The following is a 22,177-nucleotide window of genomic DNA, read 5'->3' as shown; positions in this document are numbered from 1 at the left end:
AAGCTATCAAATTTCAGCTGGACAGACTTCGGCTAAAGTATTTTGAATCTGGGAATCGGGCGGGGAAATTGCTGGCCCATAGGGTTAAAGCAGCAGATCCAGGCTAATGTTATGTCTATTAAAGCTAAGGATGGTTCCATTTTACTGGATGAAGCTGCTATTCAGACGAGATTTCATGAATTCTATCAAGCTTTGTATACTTCAGAGAGGCAGGGGTCGGCTGGTGATATTGATGAATACTTATTGCACTTGGGGTTGCCCTCCATCTCTGACCCTGAAGCCCAAGGCCTGGATGAGGATGTTACTGTAGAGGAGGTGCAGCAGGTTTTCCACCAGCTGAAACCGGGAAAATCCCTGGGTTTAGATGGGTTCACAGGCTTATTCTATAAGAAGTTTTCTTCCCTGGTGGCACCTTTGCTGACTAGGCTTTTCAATTCCTTCAAACATGGCAAGCAATTCCCTTTTTATATGCGCCTTGCGGGGATAATAGTTTTGCCAAAGCCGGGGAAGGATGCTACGTTATGTAGCAGTTATAGACCCATCTCCCTTTTGGGCATTGATACGAAGATCTTGGCTCGCATCTTGGCTGATCGGTTGTCTGTTTATATACCACAGCTCATCCATCCTGATCAAGTTGGGCTTATTTCTGGGAGACAGGCGGCAGATGGTATAAGGAGGGTGTTGAACTTGGTGTGGCAGGTGAAACGGTTGTCGTGGGTGGCGGTAGCGGTGGATGTGGAGGAGGCGTTTGACTGGAGGTGGTACTGCGCCAGATGGTGTTGGGCAGTCACTTCATCTCCTGGATTTTTACCTTGTATCATAGTCCAATGGCATGCATCAAAATCAATGGGTCGTATTCCGCACCATTTGAGCTCTTTAGGGGGACGAGGCAGGGGTGTCGCTCTCTCTTTTGCTATTCGCCTTGGTGATTTGGCCCCTCGCACAAAGGATATGGCAGTCGCACCAGATTCAGGGCCTTCGGGTTGATGGGGTGGAACACAAACTTTCTCTGTTACATAAGTACATAAGTACATAAGTAGTCGCCTCCGCCGGGGCAGACCAGAGGTCCATCCAGCCTAGCGGTCCGCTCACGCGGCGGCCCATCAGGCATATTGCCTGGTCAGCGGTCCCTGACTAATTTTATTGCCTACCTCTACACTTATCTCTAAACCTTCCACTGCTCTTATCTGTACCCCTCAATCCCTTTGTCTTCCAGGAACCTATCCAGGTCATCCTTGAAACCCTGTACTGTGCTATTTCTTATCACGGCCTCCGGAAGGGTGTTCCATGTGTCCACCACCCTCTGTGTGAAAAAGTACTTCCTTGCGTTTGTTTTAAACCTGTCCCCCTTCAATTTCATCGAGTGACCCCTTGTTCTTGTGGTTTCTTTCAAATTGAAAAATCTGTCTTTGTCAACCTTTTCGATGCCCCTCAGGATCTTGAAGGTCTCTATCATATCTCCTCTGAGTCTCCGCTTTTCCAGGGAGAACAGCCCCAGCTTCTTCAGTCTGTCAGTGTATGTAAGGTTTTCCATACCCTTAATCAGTTTAGTTGCTCTTCTCTGGACTCCCTCAAGCATTGCCATGTCCTTTTTGAGGTACGGTGACCAGTACTGTACACAGTATTCCAGATGCGGGCGCACCATAGCCCGGTACAGTGGCAGGATGACTTCCTTCGTTCTGGTCGAGATACCCTTCTTAATGATACCTAACATTTGGTTTGCTTTCCTCGAGGCTGTGGCGCATTGTGCCGACGCCTTCAATGTCGTGTCTACCATCACTCCCAAGTCTCTTTCCAGATTACTGACCCCTAGCATTGATCCCCCCATTTTGTAAGTGAACATCGGGTTCCTTCTCCCTATATGCATGACCTTGCATTTCCCTACATTGAAGCTCATTTGCCACTTTTTCGCCCATTCTTCCAATGTCGTAAGATCCCTTTGGAGATTCTCGCAGTCAACCGTGGTTTCAACCTTGCTGAATAGTTTGGTGTCATCTGCGAATTTGATGACTTCGCATTTTGTTCCCGCCTCCAGGTCGTCAATGAATATGTTAAACAGGAGCGGTCCCAACACCGATCCTTGAGGAACCCCACTCGTGACCCCTTGCCAGTCCGAGTAATGGCCCTTTACACCAACCCTCTGCTTCCTGTCTGCCAGCCAGTTTTTGATCCATCGGTGGACCTCCCCGCGCACCCCATGATTCCATAGCTTCCTGAGCAACCGCTCATGTGGTACCTTATCGAAGGCTTTCTGGAAGTCTAGGTAAATTATGTCTATGGGTTCACCTTTGTCCACCTGGTTATTTACCCCCTCAAAGAAGTACAACAAGTTTGTGAGGCACGACCTACCCTTGCAGAACCCATGCTGGCTCGACCTTAGCTGTCCATTTTTTTCGATATGGTCACAGATGCTGTCCTTAATCAGTGCCTCCATCATCTTTCCCGGGACCGATGTGAGGCTTACCGGCCTATAGTTTCCCGGGTCGCCCCTCGAACCCTTCTTGAAGATGGGCGTGACATTAGCTATTTTCCAGTCCTCCGGGATCTCTCCAGTTTTTAGGGATAGGTTGCATATTTGCTGAAGTGTCTCTGCTATTTCATTCCTTAATTCCTTGAGCACCCTTGGGTGAATGCCGTCCGGACCTGGTGACTTGTCGCTCTTTAGCTTGACATCCTCCTGGCTCACCTCTAATTGGACCAGCCTGTTATCTTGATCTCCATTTTCTATTTCCTCTGGTTCCGGAATGTTGGATGTGTCCTCCCTCGTGAAGACCGACGTAAAGAAGTCATTTAACTTGTCAGCTATTTCTTTTTCCTCCCTCACTACTCCCTTTCTATCCCCATCATCCAAGGGCCCCACTTCCTCCCTCGCTGGTTGCTTTCCCTTTACGTACCTGAAGAATGATTTGAAATTTTTTGCCTCTCCCGCTAGTCTCTCTTCATATTCCCTCTTTGCTCTCCTAACCACTCGGTGGCACTCCTTCTGGCTTTCCTTGTGTTCCTTTTGGTTGGCCTGCGTTTGGTCCTGTTTCCATTTTTTGAACGATGCTTTCTTGTTACTGATCGCCTTTTTTACAGCTGCCGTTATGATGTGTTGGCTATTGTAGAGGGTTCGGGGCGGTCACTTTTGGCCCTTCAGAATATCATGGAGGAGTATGGGGGGTTATCCGGGTTTAAGGCTAACCTGAATAAAACTGAGATACTGAATATCTCCATCCCTAGTTTGGATATTCCAGCAATTCAGTCTGCAGTGCCGTTTTGGTGGGTGAAGGGCCCCATACGTTATCTGGGGATTCAATTGGGGGATGACTGGTCTGCTTTGTTTCGTTTCAATTATATCCTGTTGATCGCTTCCTTAACCACAGACTTTGCACGCTGGGATAAATTATATATGTTTTGGATGAGTAGAATGGAGGTTGTTCGGATGATGGTACTCCCTAAATTTCTGTACTTATTCCAGGTTCTATCTATTGAAATCTCGAAAGTGCTGGCGATCTTCGGGGGGCGGGGTCTACCGGCAGGAAGGGTCGAGTACCTTTCTGCTGGCGATCGTGGGTTCTGTGGGCAGGAGGCGTTGGGCACCCTCCTGCCTCGATCGAAGGGGGTGGAGGGAGAGAGGCATCCATAGCCGCTATACTAATCGCGGCATGGAGATCCCTTGCCACGATTAAGTATAGCGGCCACGTATACTTACCATTTAGGCCAGCATTTTGCTGGCCTACATTGTAAGCGTCTCCCACTCTACTAGGGAGATGCGTAGGGCCGCCTAGTTAGGCTTGCGGCCCTCCCTAGGCTCCCGGAGGCACCTTCAATATAGGCGATCTGCTGGGGAGCATTTTTTTTAGATAACGTGCCTCCCGATTGGCTGATTATAGACAGCTGTAGGACGCCTACAGCTGCCTACCATCGGGACGCACTTTGCAGAATTGGAGCCTTGGTGTTTAGATAAGCATGGAAAAACACCACTTCCTTTAGAGTTCTCTTTTCCCTTCCCTGGCTTAAATGTTTAAGCCTTTTCTGTACTACTGACTCCTGACACAAATCTGCATGTTCGATTTCACCTGGAAAGATAGTTAATAATAGTATATTTAGTGCTGAACCAGATACACATGGATTTGTTGCACCTTCAAAAATTCCTATAGCTGCAAAACAAACACCTAAATTTACAGATTTCTTTTGTACTTCTTTTGTCAGCATTATGGGACCGACAAAAGAAGTACAAGTCACGGTCCTGCTGGGAACGAGTGATCACAACATGATCAACTTTAAACTTGACATCGGGAAAGGGAAACGTACCAAAACCTTAGCCACGACCTTAAACTTTAAAAAGGGAAGATAAGATAGCATGAGAGCCAAAGTGAAACAACGGTTCAAGAAAAAGATGGACAAAGTTAAAATGGTAGATCAGGCATGGTCCCCTACTGAAAAATACTATCACGGAAGCACAAAATCTCTATATTCTGCGGATTTCCGAAGAAAGGAAAACTAAAGGCAAAGGAGAACCGGCATGGCTTATTAGAGGGGTGAAGGAAGCCATAAAAGAAAAGAAGGACTCTTTTAAAAAAAATGGAAACACACGAAAACAACCGAAGCTTGGAACAAACACAAAGATGATTAGAAGAAATATCACAAGGCAGTGAGGGATGCCAAAAGGGACTATGAGGAGAAAATAGCGCAAAGGGCCAAAAATTTCAAGTCCTTCTTTAGATACGTAAAAGGGAAAAACCCTGCAAAAGAGGTGGTGGGACCGCTGGATGACCAGGGAAGAAAAGGGTACATCAAGAAAGGCTAACAAATTGCAGACAGACTAAATTCCTTTTTTGCGTCTGTCTTTACGAAGGAGGACACCACAACAATACCAGAAGCAGTGAAAGTGTTCAAAGGAGTAATAGAGGACAGCCTCACCACAGTAGAAGTGGATTTGGACCAGATATACTACCAGATCGACAAACTTAAAAGTGACAAATCCCCTGGACTGGATTGAAAGAACTGAACGTTGAAATCGGAGAACTATTGCAAAAACTTGCCAACCTGTCAATTAGAACTGGACAGATACTGGACGACTGGAAGATAGCAAACGTCACACCAATTTTAAAAAAAGGATCAAGAGGAGAACCGAGCAACTACAGACCTGCGAGTCTTACATCTGTCCCTGGAAAGATATTTGAAGCACTGATTAAAGATAGCATCTAGTCCGATACTTGGATATGCACGAACTGATGAGAGCCAGTCAACATGGCTTCAAGAAAGGGAAGTCATGTTTGACGAATTTACTTCAATTTTTTGAGACCGTGAACAAACAAATTGATAGTGGAGAACCGGTGGACATAATATACTTGGACTTCCAGAAAGCATTCGACAAGGTTCCACATGAAAGACTTCTCAGGAAACTAGAAAGCCATGGAATAGAGGAAGATATACTAAGATGGATAGATAACTGGCTGGAGAACAGAAAGCAGAGAATGGGCATAAATGGGAAGTTCTCAGACTGGGAGAAAGTGACTAGCGGTGTGCCCCAGGGCTCGGTACTTGGGCCCATCTTATTTAATATTTTCATCAATGACCTAGAAGAAGGAACATCCTGTGAGATCATCAAGTTTGCAGATGACAAAAAGCTATGCCGGGCAATCAAATTGCAGAAGGATAGCGCAGAACTCCAGAGTGACTTATGTCAGTTAGAGAAATGGGCGGAGAAAAGGCAGATGAAGTTTAACGTGGAAAAGTGCAAAGTAATGCATTTGGGCAGAAAGAACAAGTAACACGAGTATAGAATGTCAGGTGCAACTCTGGGTAAGAGCGAACAGGAAAAGGACCTGGGTCAGGGGTGTCCAATGTCTGTCCTCGAGGGCTGCAATCCAGTCGGGTTTTCAGGATTTCCCCAATGAATATGCATTGAAAGCAGTGCATGCACATAGATCTCATGCATATTCATTGGGGAAATCCTGAAAACCTGACTGGTTTGCGGCCCTCGAGGACCGACATTGGACACCCCTGACCTGGGTGTACTGATAGTTAGGACCCTGAAGCTGTCGGCACAATGTGCGGCGGCGGCGGCAAAGAAAGCAAATAGAATGTTGGGCATGATAAAGGGAATCATGAGTAGATCTGAGAAAGTTATAATGCTTTGTCCAACATTGGTTTCTCAACCTAAAGAAGGATATAAAACTGCTGGAGAGAGTGCAGAGACGAGCAACGAAGCTAATAAAAGGTATGGAGAACTTAGAATACGAGGAACGACTGAAGAGACTGGGATTGTTCTCCCTTAAGAGGAGACTGCGAGGGGATATAGAAACATAGAAATAGACGGCAGATCTATGTGAGGAGTCCCCCACTGAGAAAAAAAATACAATGGAGAGTCGGTGAATTGAGCGTCCATTTGTGAGGTTGCAGAATGCGAATTAAGGAGAGAAAAACTCACTGGCAGACAAATTGAATATAGACAGAAAAATGTGAGGAATTGCCTAATTCCAAATCTTCTGAGCTTCCTTGCAAAGGAGAAGGGATTCTGTTCCTCCCTGCTTGTTGACGTAGTACATGGCTACTTGGTTGTCTGTATGAATGAGAACCGTGTGATCTTGAAGAAAATGCTGAAAAGCCTTGAGAGCATTGAAGATTGCTCTGAGTTCCAACAGATTGATGTGATTTCGACAGTCTGTGGCGGACCAATGCCCTTGAGTAAGGAGACCATCTAGCTGAGCCCCCCAAGCGTAGGTTGATGAATCTATCGTGAGAACCTTCTGATAAGGGGCATTTGAAATAGCAAATTTCTGCAAAGATTGGAAGAGAGCATCCACCACTGAAGAGATTGTTGTAGAGAAGATGTCACTGTAATGTGCTGGGAGAGTGGGTTGAGAGCCTGCGACCATTGAGAAGCCAGGGTCCACTGAGGAATCCTTAGGTGAAGTCTGGCAAAAGGAGTCATGTGAACTGTAGAGGCCATGTGACCTAGGAGAACCATCATGTGTCTCGCTGAGAATGAAGAAAGAGTGGATACTTGTTGGCAAAGTTGTAGAAGAGCATCTTGACATTGCTGGGGAAGGAATGCTCCGATTTGCAGTGTCTAAAAGATCTACAATAAATTGCAGAGTTTGAAAGGGCTGCAGTTGAGATTAGGGAAAATTGATTTCAAATCCCAGATTTTGCACAAATCCCAGATTTTGCAGAACAAAACAATCTGTTGTGTTGCTACAGTAACCCCCCTGAGACGTAGGGTCTTTGATGAGCCAATCGGCCAAATATGGAAAAACCTGGAGTATATGACTTCGGAAAACTGCTGCTACTACTACCAGGCACTTGGTGAAAACTCTGGGAGATGATGCCAGGCTGAAAGGTAGCACCTTGTATTGGTAATGTTGATTTCTCACCAGAAATCTGAGGAACTTGCGAGAGGCTGGATGAATGGGAATGCGAGTGTAAGCTTCTTTGAGATCCAGAGAGCATAACCAATCATTGTGATCCAGAAAGGGATATAAGGACACCAGAGACAGCATCCAAAATTTTTTGACAAGAAATTTGAGAGCTCAGATCCAATATCTTTCAGAAATCTCCCGCCTTTTGGGACAAGGAAATACCAGGAGTAAAATCCTGTGTTCTGCTGTTCAAAAGGAACATTCTTGATGGCACTGAGAACAAGCAGAGCTTTGACTTCCGGGAAATGGGAGGCCTGCAGAGGGTTGGAAGGAAACTCTCTTGGCGGGTGATCTGGGGGAAGTGAAGGAAATGAAGAGAATAACCTTCTTGTATGATGGTGAGAACCCAGAGATCGGAGGTGATTAATTTCCAGCTGTGATAGAAATGGATTAGGTGACCTCTGATGGGAAGAGGGGGGAGACGAGATATGGTGACTGAAGTTATGCTCTGCATAAGATGGTCAAAAAGGCTGAGTTGTCTTGGACGCAGCAGGTGTCTGAGCCTTATGAGGACGTTGCTTTTTCTATGGCGGTCTAGAGAAAGGAGTAGACTTTGGGGGATAACGCCTCTGGTACGAGGAAGATGGTTTGTATACTTTAGAGACTGAAGATTTAGGCCTGAGCAACAAGGGAAAAAAATTTTCATGCTTAGAAAGCTTTTCCGTTGCGATTTCAATTTAATCCCCCAAAAGTTCAACCCTCAGGTAAGGGATATTGGCTAATCGGTCTTGGAGGTTAGGGTCCATGTCTGCAATTCTCAATCACGCCAGTCTCCTCATGGCAATTGAGAGTGCTCAAACTATGGACGACAGCTCAAATGCATCATATGCTGCCAGAGCTGTGTGAGAGAATGGTATATATGATTGAAATCTGGTTGTCAATGAGAAGGCAAGTATTTGACATAGGTTGGCATGGTCTTAATCCAGAATTTCAAATAGGAGGTGAAGTACAAGTTATAATTTAAAACTATTGGCCAACAGAGTTTTGATATAATCTCCTCCCAAACTTGTCCATTAATCTACCTTCACACCCTGGAGGTACCGTAGCGTATACTTTAGAGGGGCTGACTTCTTCAGGGTAGACTCTTTTACCAGACACTGATGAGATAACTGAGGTTTCTCGAAAATCAAACAAGGGATAACCTTATAGCAAGAGTCCAGCTTCCCAGGGACTGCTGGTACTGAGAAGGGGTTTCCAAATTATTGCGAAAGGTGTGCTTCAGGATGCCATTCAAAGAAAGCTTCAGCAATTCTTTAGGAGGATGTTTGATTTCTAACTCCTCCATGTACTCCTTGGAATATTTGGAGTCTGCTTCCATCTTTATGTTAAGGTCCTTACCCATCTGTCTAATGAAACAGGTAAATGAGACAGATTCCGATGGTGATGGTTCTCAATGAGACGTGGAACGAGGAGAACATTCTGCTTGAGAACCATAAGCCTCTGTGGAAGAAGGTGAAGCCCCATGAAAATGAAGATCTGAATCTTCAAGCATGGAAGAAGAGTACCACCTCATGGAACGGTACAGAGTTGAAGGAATAGGTAATGCAGATTGTTTACACTTGACTGAACATGCACGAGAGAGATGCTTGGATTTGGAAGCATGTTTCCCAGATTTCGAGGATGGAGATCATGGAGATGAATGCCTGGAAAGACTAGACGAGTCCCGATGCACAATGGTGCTTTTGCTGACGCTTTGGAGAAGAAGACTGATGCTTCGATGGTCAATGCTTTGGAGAAGGTGAAGACCGATGCTTCGATGGTCAATGCTTTGGAGAAGGTGAAGACCGATGCTTCGGTGCAGGTGAAGACTAAGGTCTTGGTGAAGGTGAGGAAGAATGTCTCAGTGAGGAGCAATGCCTTGAGGAGTGATGTTTTGGTGTAGCAGATCGATGCTTCGAAGATCGATGTCGAGAAGCATGGCTCGATTACGATAATTGATGTCGTCGAGGCCGTACTGATGAAGCAGCATTGGTACCTTCAGTTGGCACGGAGCGATACTTAGGCTGGACCGGTACCAGAGGAACCGACATGGGAGTGAGCATTTGGATCATGTCCCAAACTGTACCTGAAAGAGAGCATTGAGCTTCTCTTTAAAGGCCTGCATCGATTCCTGAGGAGTTGATGCCAGTATCACTGGTGCCATGGCTCGCTCCAGTGAGGGAGACACTAAGGAAGATGAACCTGTAGACTGAAAAGCCAGCCGCATCAGAGGTCTTTGCTCGGTTGGTACGACTTGACTCTGTACCTTTACGGCCTCAGACCCTGACTGACCCTGACTGGGAAGCTGGTGGCTTCTTCTGGTTTACCTGACTGGGACAGCGATACCAACTGGCGATGTTGATGCCTTGGATGTCGAAGGATTAGCCGGTGTCAGAGGTACCAAAGCAGCATACATAGTACCAAAGATTTGCTTTTGTTGTAGAAGACAGTTTTTGATGGACCACTTTTGTAGTGTGGCACAGCGCAAACAAGACTCGACATGGTGGTCTGGCCCCAAGCACTGGATGCACCACTTGTGTGGGTCTGTTAATGAAATTGTATGCTGACACCTGCTACACTTCTTGGAAGTCGGTTAATGGGCAGGACATGGATGGAAACACCACCTCAGCCAAATCAAAGCCCAAAGACTGAGGCGGAGGACAAGGCCCTGCCGTCAAAAACGGCCAAAAATAAAATAAAGAAAAAAAATAAATTAAAATATCTTCTAATTTATACTAAATAAAGAAAGATGAATAAGATCCCAAAGAGAAAGAATTCCACAGCGAAAAGTCATAGAAAAACAATGCAGAAAGTTCTAAGTATGACCAGCATAGACATAGCTTTAAACTGAGGACAAGGGGAAAGCCGACAGTCGATCTGACATCGACACATCGGACCAGAGTATCAAACAAAGATACTGAACAGGGAACAGGCGATAGAGAGCTCGAGACTGAGTGGACATTTTTTGTAAATAAAACCAAGGATGCAATGCAGGGGCCTAAGGAACAAATGAAGCTAAAAAGCGGAAAAAGGAGGAAACAGTCGGAGCCAAAAATGGGGAAGCAGACTGAGGACGAAACAGACACACCACAGGAGGAGGATGAGCGGAAAGAGATTCAGGGACTGGCAGCCCATGAGGAGATCGGCAGGAGCACCAAACCACGAGGAAAACCAACAGAGAAGACTGAGGACGTCACAGACACACAACAGGAGGAGGATGACCGAGATGAAGCTCGGGGGCTGGCGAACCACGAGGAGGACTGCAGGAGACCCAAAACACGAAGAAAACCAAAAGAGAGGGCAAAAACCTGGGTCTTAAACTGCCTATACACAAATGCTAGGAGCCTAAGAGCCAAAATGGGTGAACTAGAAATCATTGCCAGCAAAAAGGACCTGGACATAATTGGAATTACAGAAACGTGGTGGACTGAGGACAATCAGTGGGATGTGGCCATACCAGGGTACAAACTATACAGGAGAGACAGGACACATAAAAAGGGTGGAGGAATAGCACTGTACATAAAAGACTCCATACCCTCAGCCAGGATGGAAACAACAGTACGGGCGGATGGCTTGGAATCACTATGGGTTAAGCTACAGGGAGGAACTGGGGCAGACATTAAATTGGGTCTGTACTACTGCCCACCTGGATAACCGGAAGAAATCGACCAGTACATGGAGGCTGAACTGAGGCAGGTATGCAGAAGCGGAAATGTGGTGGTGATGGGGGACTTCAACTATCCTGTGATAGACTGGAGTATTGGACACTCAAACTGCGCAAGGGAGACCAAATTCCTAGAGGTCACGAGGGACTGTTTCATGGAGCAACTGGTCACGGAACCAACACGGGGCGATGCCACTCTTGACCTAATCTTCAACGGACTAGGGGGGCAAGCAAAGGAGGTGGCGGTATTAGCCCCGCTAGGTAACAGCGATCACAACACTATCCAGTGCAGGCTAGAAATTGGATCATCAAAGGGGAAAAGAACCACAACGAAGGCACTCAACTTCAAAAAAGGAAATTATGATGCCATGAGGGAAATGGTGAGAAAGAAACTCAAAGGCAACATAGGAAAGATGGAATCCATAGAAAAAGCCTGGACCTTACTCAAGGGGTCTGTGCACGAAGCTCAAAACCTGTACATCCCCAAGTTCAGGAAAGGGTGCAAAAAAAATAGAACAAAAAACCCAGTGTGGATAACAAATGCAGTGAAGAAGGCGATAAGCGACAAAAAAGCATCATTCAGAAAATGGAAAAAAGACCAATCAGAGGAGAACCAAAAAGTGCACAAAGAACACCAGGAGTGTCACCGACTGGTTAGAAAAGCAAAAAGGGAATACGAAGAGAGACTGGCAGAGGAAGCAACAAACTTCAAGTCTTTCTTCAGATACGTCAAGGGGAAGCAACCGGCAAGAGAAGAGGTGGGACCATTGGATGATGGAGATAGAAAGGGAGTAGTAAAAGAAGAGAAAGAGATAGCTGACAAGTTAAGAGTTCTTCACGTCAGTCTTCACGAGGGAGAATACAACCAACATTCCGGAACCCGAGGAAATCGTAATAGGAGACCAAAATGATAAGCTGGTCAATTTAAAGGTAAGCCAAGAGGATGTACTCAAGCAGATAGACAGACTAAAAAGCGACAAATCGCCAGGTCCGGACGGCATTCACCCAAGGGTACTCAAGGAACTAAAAAACGAAATAGCGGAGCCACTCCAACAAATATGCAACCTATCCCTAAAAACCGGAGAGATCCCGGAGGACTGGAAAATAGCAAATGTCACGCCCATCTTCAAGAAGGGCTCAAGGGGCGACCCAGGAAACTACAGGCCGGTGAGCCTGACCTCAGTCCCGGGAAAGATGATGGAGGCACTGATTAAGGACAGCATCTGTGAATATATCGAAAACAATGTGCAGCTAAAACCGAGTCAGCATGGCTTCTGCAAGGGTAGGTCTTGCCTCACAAACTTATTGTACTTCTTTGAGGGGGTGAACTGCCAGGTGGATAAAGGGGAATCTATAGATATCATTTACCTCGACTTCCAAAAAGCCTTCGACAAGGTACCACACGAGAGACTGCTCAAAAAGATATGGAACCACGGGGTGCAAGGGGAGGTCCACCGATGGATCAAAAACTGGCTGGCAAACAGGAAACAGAGGGTTGGCGTAAAGGGCCACTACTCGGACTGGAAAGGGGTCACGAGCGGAGTTCCACAGGGGTCGGTGCTGGGACCACTCCTGTTCAATATCTACATAAACGACCTAGAAGCGGGAACCAAGTGTGAGGTCATAAAATTTGCAGATGACACCAAACTATACAGCAGGGCTCAAACGAGGGAAGACTGCGAAGATCTCCAAAAGGATCTAACACAGCTGGAAAAGTGGGCCAAAAAATGGCAAATGAGCTTCAACATAGGGAAATGCAAGGTCATGCACGTGGGGAAAAAGAACCCGATGTTCACTTACAAAATGGGGGGAACACCACTAGGGGTCAGTAACCTGGAGAGAGACCTGGGAGTGATGGTAGACGCAACACTGAAGGCATCGGCGCAGTGCGCCATGGCCTCAAGGAAAGCTAACAGAATGTTGGGTATCATTAAGAAGGGTATCACGACCAGGACGAGGGAAGTCATCATGCCGCTGTATCATGCAATGGTGCGGCCGCATCTGGAGTACTGTGTCCAGTACTGGTCGCCGCACCTCAAGAAGGACATGGCGGTACTAGAGGGAGTACAGAGAAGAGCGACTAAACTGATAAAGGGAATGGAAAATCTCCCATATACTGACAGATTAAAGCAGCTAGGACTTTTCTCCCTGGAAAAGCGGAGACTTAGAGGAGACATGATAGAAACCTTCAAGATCCTGAAAGGCATAGAAAAAGTAGACAGGGACAGATTTTTCAAATTAAGGGGCACCACAAGTACAAGGGGGCACTCGGAGAAACTGAAAGGGGACAGGTTTAGAACAAACGCTAGGAAGTTCTTCTTCACTCAGAGGGTGGTGGATACATGGAACGCGCTTCCAGAGGCTGTGGTAGACAGGAACACATTAAATGGTTTCAAAGAAGGTTTGGATAGATTCCTAGAAGAAAAAGGGATTGAAGGGTATAGATAGATATATACCACTGCTCAGGCAATGGGCTTGATGGGCCACCGCGGGAGCGGACCGCTGAGCAGGATGGACCTCTGGTCTGCCTCAGCGGAGGCAACTTCTTATGTTCTTATGACTTCACAGCTCCGTGGAAAAACGAGAACTGAGGAGATGTGCCCTACATTGGGCAGGAAGGCACTCGCACAGGCACTGTGCGGTCAGTCGTGAACTTTCTAAACTTCTTCAAGCAAAAATGCTTTTTCAGCTGTCCGCATCGGGGCTCCGTGGATGACGTCACCCATATGTGAAAATATGCTGCCTGCTTGTCATGGGATAATTCACAATCTGTGATAATGATCCTTTCTTGTCATGAGAAGACTGTTTCATAGGCTTTGCAAACCTATTTTGAGTTTTGGATTATGTGAAATAGGACAATTCAGTATCATTTTCTAATCCATTAAAGCTGTTTCCAAAATCACCACAGCATCTAAAATTGACTACCACTGAGAAAATAAGCATTCTGTATCTGCTCATTCAATTATGCTGATTCTACGTATGTGGTACTAGTCTCTTAAGATCTCAGACTACAAGGTTAGTACCATCACTTAAAGCTAATGAGAGCCACATATGCAGATGCAGTGTTACTGCAGAGGAAACAGAGATTTTAAATCTGCTGTCTGCTGAGGAAGTATATCTGGGAATTGTGGAGAAGGTAATATTTGCACAGCAATGTGCAGTTGGTGCATGGTTTGCTTGGTTTTTTTTTTTTTGGGGGGGAGGAAAAGAAATGGGATTTGTATACCATTTTTTTGTGGTTATACATTCAAAGCACTTTACATATAAAGAGATTAGGTTCTTACCTTGATAATATCTTTTCCAGTAGATAGGAATGGTATGCTGAATCAAGGGTCTTGCATCCGCTCCCACGAATCCATTGCAGGAGGCACTGATTACTGTTTTCAGTACGTCCTCCTTCTCCCTGCTCTCTACTGCCCCCGGTCAGTTATTTTCAAAGCCGGTGACAGGAGAACAGGAGAAGGTGAACGGAACCCCCCCCCCCCCCTTTCAAGATGACACTGATCTGCTCAAGAAATTTAAACACAAATCTCATAAATATGCCATGGAGAGGAAAGTAAATAATCTTTATTAGCAAAAAGCCAGAACAAACTATGGAACTCCAACTATATATACATTCAATATACAATGTTTTCCAATTTATAATAACTAGCAGAAAGGACAGAGATGTAGCCTTCATGCTGCAGGAGGTCTCAGAAGGTGAATCAACAATGATGGGCAGGGGGTTCAGTATACTATCCCTATCAACTGGAAAAGATATTATCAAGGTAAGAACCTAATTTCTTTTTTCCAGTGTAATAGGGATGGTATGCTGAACCAAGGGACATACCTAATCAGTCCCAGAAACCCCAGGTGGGCAAGATAAGCATGTTCTCTTAACCGAAGCTCCAAAAGAGAAGTCCCTCTTAGGCTGCTACGGTCAACCTATAAAATTTGATGATAGTGAAAAGGGACAACCAAATTTCATCAAGAGGAATTGTCCTGGCCTCAATCCAGGAAGAGGCAATCCCTCTCGTCAAATGCGCTTGAAGAGCAAAAGGAGGCTGCCTATCGCTGACAATTTAGCAGGACGAAATAGCCAACCTGATCCATCTCGAAATGGTAGCCTTGGAAGCCGGCCTTCCCTTCTTAGTCAGATTTGTCAACACAAAAATATGGTCAGAGAGATGAAAGTAATTTGCAACTGCCAAGTAACACAATATAGCCCTCAGGACATCCAGTACTTTCAAGACTGCCGTCCTTCTTAGATCCTGAGGGCTGGAAAACCAGAATTCGAACTTTCTGGTTGATGTGAAATACTGAAACTACCTTTGGCAAAAAAGACAGAACGGTGCTCCAAGAGACCACATCCTTGTGATACATAGGTAAAGGTTCCTGCATGACAAGTCTTGCAATTCAGAGACATGAGAACAGAAGCAATGCCTCTGCTGGGTCAGAATAGAGGTCCATCATGCTCAGCAGTCCACTCACGCAGCGGCCCATCAGGTCCAGGACCTGTATAGTAATCCTCTATCTATACCCTTCTATCCCTTTTTCCTTCAGGAAATCATCTAATCCCTTTCTTGAACCCTGATACCGTACACTGTCCTATCACACCCTCTGGAAGTGCATTCCAGGTGTCCACCACCCTTTGTGTGAAGAAGAACTTCCTAGCATTGGTTCTGAATCTGTCCCCTCTTAATTTTTCCAAATGCCCTCTCGTTCTTGTAGTTTTCGAAAGCTTGAAGAACCTGTCCCTCTCCACTTTCTCTATGCCCTTCATGATCTTGAAAGTCTCTATCATGACCCCTCTAAGCCTCCGCTTTTCCAGGGAAAAGAGCCCCCCGTTTCTCTAATCTTTCAACATATGAAAGGTTTTCCATACCTTTTATCAATCGCTTCGCTCTTTTCTGAACCCTCTCAAGTATCGCCATATCCTTCTTAAGGTACAGCGAACAATAATGGACGCAGTACTCCAGATGCAGGTGCACCATCATCCGATATAACGGCAGGATGACCTCTTTCATTCTGGTTGTAATACCTTTCTTTATAATACCTAGCATTCTATTTGCCTTCTTAGAGGCCGCTGCACACTGTGCCGACGGCTTCATTGTGTTGTCAACTATTACCCCCAAGTCCTTTTCTTGGGTATTTTCACCCATTACTAGCCCTCTCATCGTATCACTGTACTTCTGATTTCCATTTCCTACATGCAAGACTTTACATTTCTCTACATTAAACTTCATCTGCCATCTCGTCGCCCACTCTTCTAGTTTGTTCATGTCCCTTTGTAAATCTTCACAGTCCTCTTTAGTCCCAACTCGCAGAAGTGATGACAACCAGAAACACAATCTTGATAGTCAAGTCTATGAGAATGGCATCCTGAAAGGGCCCAAATGGAGACCTAGAGAGCCCTTCAAACCAGATATTCAGATTCCAGGAAGGACAGGACTAGCAAACCGGGTGCACTAAGGCTACCTGACATCATCTGGGTGCAAAGACAGAGAATATCTGGCACCCTGGGATCTAAACCAACAAAGAGAGGCACTGGAGATGTCTTTGCTCGTTTTAAGACTTGCTATAAAACTTTGATACAAACTGTAAATAAAGGATTTGTGACCATAGGTTGGATTTGACATCTCTAGTGCCTCTCTTTGTTGGTTTTGCTTTGCCTCGAGGCTTGGTACCTTCATTCCCTTTCCCTATACCCTGGGATCTAAAACAGGAAATTCCAGCCACTTGAACTTTCAGTGAGGAAACCGCCAGCCCCATATCCACACCTTCTTGAAGAAAGGAGAGAACAGCTGACACTGAAGCCGTTGGATTTGCAAGAGGGAGTAAGCCTTAGCAGTCAGTATCGATCTTTTGGTATTACATGAGACGCCATTACCCATATTTTGAGGGGAGTACTAGTGGTACATTGGTTCCCTGAAGCAATACCGAAACGTGGTATGTCGGAACCAGTGAATTCCTAAAGCTAAGTTCTACCTCTCCAAGTTATTAACATAAGATGATAAAGCCATAGCCAGTGGCATTTACAAATCCAATAGTAATTAATACCATCATTTTGACACTGTATTGAACAATGCAATGATTGGGTGGTGAGGCGGTATATTCACCTTCATGTCTCTAAGCATAAGTTCCAATTACAGTAAAGGACATCTCGTCAATATTGCTTGCTGTTAGGGCATATAGAGTGACTTTTTTCATTGTTGATACATGCTCTTTAGTCACTCAACACTTTAAATAAGGTTGAGTTATTAGCCTCTTTTTCTATTTTTGACACTGAAGCCATGGCAGGGACCAGCTGCTCACTGCTGCACCAACGATGAAAGATATCCCATGCTTTGGCATATGCCACAAAAGTGGCAGGCTTCTAGGCTCTCAAGAGAATGTACACAACTGGATCCAAGTAGCCCTTCCAGTTCAAAGCTGAGAGTGAAAGAACTATGACGCAAGACCAAAGCACACCAGATTCTGCAGGACATCAGACCTTGCGTGAGGAGTCCTAGAATGGCTGAAATCTTAGAGTGTGACCAATCTGAAGACGCACTAGGTCCATGTACCATGCACGCCGGGTTCATGCTGGGGCCACTAGGATAACCTATCCTTGATGGCTGGCCATTTTCTTCTTTTTTAATATTTATTAGCAATTGCAAAAGAGAACATACAACCAAAAGGGAAGCAAATAGAACAATACAACAGTCAAGGGACAGAACTAGAGAAAGGTCAACAATAAAACAAGGTACCTTTGGGTAGATACCCATCACAATTGACATTTTAGATAATATGGAACCCCCAGCCAGACGCAACCAAACCACAGACAACCAACCTCAAGTCACAACAAACACTCACCATGTACTCAAGCACTCATACCCCTCATACAACCAGACAACCATACAACTAAATCCACCTAGGGAAGGAAGGAGCGGCACCATCCCCTACATCAGGGGTGTCAAAGTCACTCCTCGAGGGCCGCAATCCAGTCGGGTTTTCAGGATTTCCCCAATGAATATGCATGAGATCTATTTGCATGCGCTGCTTTCATTGTATGCTAATAGATCTCGTGCATATTCATTGGGGAAATCCTGAAAACCCGACTGGATTACAGCCTTGAGAAGGGACTTTGACACCCCTGCCCTACATGAATCAAGGCAGAGGAGCTGAAACACAATCCACAGTGCCAGTACACAAGAGCAAGGCTCTCCGCCAAAGAGCTATGTAACACCGGTGTGCAAATGCCCAGACTTAGGCGTGCACTGCAGCTCATAGTGTCCAACTTCAGCCAGGCGAATGAGTCACTGCGGGAGGCCACTCTTTTCACTCTTCTTACCATGTGCCTGGGAGAAAACATATACAGGAATTTGTTTGTCAACTGGCCAACATTGAACCAGAGCATTTGATCCCGGTGCTTCTGTGCTCGTATCTGTGGCTGAAGAATCACACTGCTTTCTTGTTGCTCACAGTTACCATGAGGTTGAACGCAGGACTGCCTCAATGTTCTACAATGCTCTGAAATGCTTGAGGTGAGAGGGACCACTCTCCCAGGTCCAGAGCTGCCTGCTGAGAAAGTATGCCTGCACCCTTTGCACTTGGCAATGTGAGCCACAGTAATGGTCAGAAGATGAGACTCTGCCCAATGGAAGAGACATTTTGCCTCTTTTGGAGGCCAACACTCCTGGTGCCTCCTTGCCTGTTGACGTAAGCCACTGCTGTTGCACTGTCGGAACACACCATCTTGTTTGATAGCCAGGGCTGAAATTGAATCAGTGCCAACCAGATGGCTTGGAGTGCCAGCCTGTTGAAAGACCATCGGCGCTGCGATGGGGACCATTGCCCCTGCACAGGGCGATCCTTGCAATGGAGGCTGGCAGCCATCATCAGCATGGTCCAGGAGACTATCTGCAGAGGCAACCCTGAGGACAGGGTCTGAGGACGAAGCCACTAGGCCATGCTGCAGCAGGCCTCTATTGTCCAGGGCAGCTGAAAATGCAGAGGGTCCCTCCGCAGAGATCAGCGAGAGGGAGCGCTGCAGGGAGCGCATATGCATTCTTGCCCACGGAACCACTTCTATTGTGGCTACCATCAGGACCTGAAGATAATTCCAGGCCAAAGAAGCCAACTGTGCCAAGAGCTGAAATTTGGTTCCCTAGTTTCAGTCTGTGTGCTTCTGGAACAAACACTCTACCTTTCTCCATGTTGAATTGGACATCCAGATTCTCCAGGAACTAGATGGACTGTGGCTGGCTCTTCCTTAAGTTGACGATCCATCCCAGAAGTGTCACCAAGATAGACTGAACTGCTCTCTCTGCTTCCCCCTGTGAAGGAACTCTTATGAGCTGGTTGTCAAGATGGACTGAACCGCTCTCCCTCCTTCCTCCTGCAAGGGAACTCTTATGAGCTGGTTGTCCAGATAGGGATGGAGCAGCCAACTGAGTTTGTGGAGGTGAGCTACCACTACAACCATAATAATAACAACAACAGTTTATATACCGCAGTACCGTGAAGTTCTATGCGGTTTACAAAAGATTAAACAAAGGTACAAATTGGTTGAGCTTAAGAGAGGTGGAAGAAAGAGATTAATAGGTCAAGAAAACCATTATTGAGGCAAAAGATGTACGGGTCAGTTGTCTAGATACTTCAGGAACTCATAAGTAGCGGGCGAGAGCAATTGTTCTAGGTCTTTACCCCATAATATGAGAGAAGGTGTTCATGGTGTTTTTTCAGTTTACAACCTCTAACTGGGGGGGAAACGAAGTTCGAATGTGAGCTTCTCTTGTGTCTGTTGGCTGAAAAGGAGAAAAGGTCACTTATGGTGTGTTCCGACAGTGGTAAAGGTTCGGGGGACTGTAGCAAGGCCAAATGAGCGGGCCTTAAAGTGAAAATGCTGTTCCAGGACATGAAACCACAGGAAGCACCAGTGATTTGGAAATATTGGGATTTGGAGATAAGCATCCGTCAAGACCAGAGCCACCAGGAACACCCCTGGTCGCACTGAAGCAATGACCGACCAGAGAGTCTCCATATGAAAATAAGGCATTCAGAGCCGCATTGTCGTACTTGAGGTCCAGAATGGATCTCCAATCCTCTGAGCCTTTCTTGGCCACAACAAATTATATGGAGTATCTGGTGGAGCCCATTATCTGCATCTGGAACTTGCTTGATGGATTGAATATCCAGCAACCTTCGAAGAGTCTGGACCTTGGCTTCTCTTTCTGGTCTGCCTGCAAGTTCATTAAACAGGCAGAGGGGGGACAAGCAAACTCCAACATGTAGATGTCCATGATGACTTCCAGAGCTCACTGGCAAGTTGTGACAGCCTCCCATGCTTCCAGGAAGTCCTGCAGTCTGCCTCTAATCTTGCACAGTGAGGCAGGAGGCTTGGCGTAATTGCAAATTTTTGGACTGCCCCACCTGGCATGTTCTATTCCCAGAGAATCTCTGCCATGGATTCAAAGAATCTCTGGGATGAGGATCGAAAGCAGAAAAAGGCATGAACGGCGTGAGCCTCAAAAGGGCCCATGGGTCTGCCCTTTAGAAGTCCTGAGCCTGCTGTCCAGTAGAGACTTTGGATGGTGGTTCTTGCGCTAGCCATGAGGTTATCCCACCACGGCCAAACAGCATGTTGCTCCTGCAAGGAATTCTGCTGAGCGTGGCTTTGTATGTTCATCCCCCATCTCAATTTCTAATTCACAAGATTCTGTGAGCAGACACACAATAAGTTGAAACCTTGTCCACTACCCTCAGATCATACAAGGCATCAGCCACATAGTCCACTCCCACCAGCAACAGCTGGGATGGAGGATTAGATGGCACACTCCCTGGGTCATAAAATTTAGAGAGGAACACTTGAGCCACAAAGGAGAATGCCACAGCAGCCCTCACTGTCAGAGACAAGAACATAAGAATAGCCTTACTGGGTCAGACCAATTGTCCATCTAGCCCAGAATCCCGTCTTCGCGGAGGCCAATCCAAGTCACACGCTGGGCAGAAACCCAAATAGTAGCAGCATCCCATGCTACTATCCCATGTTTGTCTCAACAGCAGACTATGAACTTGAAAAATTGAGAAGTTTTTAAACTAGGAAGAAGGGGAAAGCAGACAGTCAACCTAGAGTCGATGGTTCGGGAACTGGTATACCCAGAGGATACCGTGCAGGAAGATAGCAGGGAAGACTCACTGGATCATAGGCAAGACAGAAATCCTGATGGATCGAAAGGGACACAAGATGGAAGGAAATGTAAGTGACAGGCCGCAAACTCAAGTGTATGTACACAAACGCAAGGAACCTAAGGAATAAGATGGGTGAATTAGAACTTGACATCATCGGCATCACGGAAACATGGTAGAACGAGGCAAACGTCTGGGACACTGTGCTACCGAGATACAAGCTATACCGCAGAGACAGAGTGGCTCAAAAAGGTGGGGGCATTGCCCTATACGTCAAAGAGGGAATTGAGTCTACCGGAGAGAACATGCCGGAATCAAACAATAAGGTATAGTCTCTATGGGCCAAAATTCTGGGAACAAATGGACAGAAACGAAGATCGGCATCTGCTACAGACACCCAGTCTGAAGAAATTGATGGAGAAATGATGGATGAGATTAAACGCAACTGCAAAGGAGGCAACAAGGTTATTATGAGCGACTTCAATTATCCAGGGATAGACTGGAACTTAGGCAACTCCGGCTGCGGTAGTGAGACCAAGTTCCTGGATGCTATAGGACAGGGGTAGGCAATTCCAGTCCTCGAGAGCCAGAGCCAGGTCAGGTTTTCAGGATATCCACAATGAATATGTATGAGATGGATTTGCATGCACTGCTTCCTTGAGATGCAAATCTATCTCTTGCATATTTATTGTGGATATCCTGAAAACCTGACCTGGCTCTGGCTCTTGAGGACCGGAATTGCCTACCCCTGCTATAGGCAATTGCTTCCTGGAACAACTTGTCAAGGAAAATACAAGAGGAAATGCAGTTTTAGACTTAATTCTAAATGGACTACGAGGACCAGTGCAAGGTGTAGAAGTAGAGGGGATGCTGAGAACATGTGATCATAATATGATCCGCTTCGACCTGGACACAGGGATGAAACATTGATCCAGAATGACGTCCATGGCGCTGAACTTCCGAAACGGGAATTACA

At 46.0% G+C, this 22,177-nt stretch overlaps 1 protein-coding gene across 13 annotated transcripts in view; it reads right to left on the bottom strand.

Annotated features, from left to right (window-relative positions):
* Positions 1-22,177, bottom strand: part of CNOT1 (CCR4-NOT transcription complex subunit 1) — a 1,050,915-nt gene that overhangs the window by 335,981 nt on the left and 692,757 nt on the right. The gene's annotated exons all lie outside the window — the stretch shown is intronic.

Source organism: Geotrypetes seraphini, chromosome 4, assembly GCF_902459505.1.
Source record: "Geotrypetes seraphini chromosome 4, aGeoSer1.1, whole genome shotgun sequence".
In the NCBI taxonomy this organism is placed as follows: Eukaryota; Metazoa; Chordata; class Amphibia; order Gymnophiona; family Dermophiidae; genus Geotrypetes; species Geotrypetes seraphini.
Note: the sequence above shows the minus strand (reverse complement) of the source record. Positions and strands in the feature narration are given on the sequence as shown.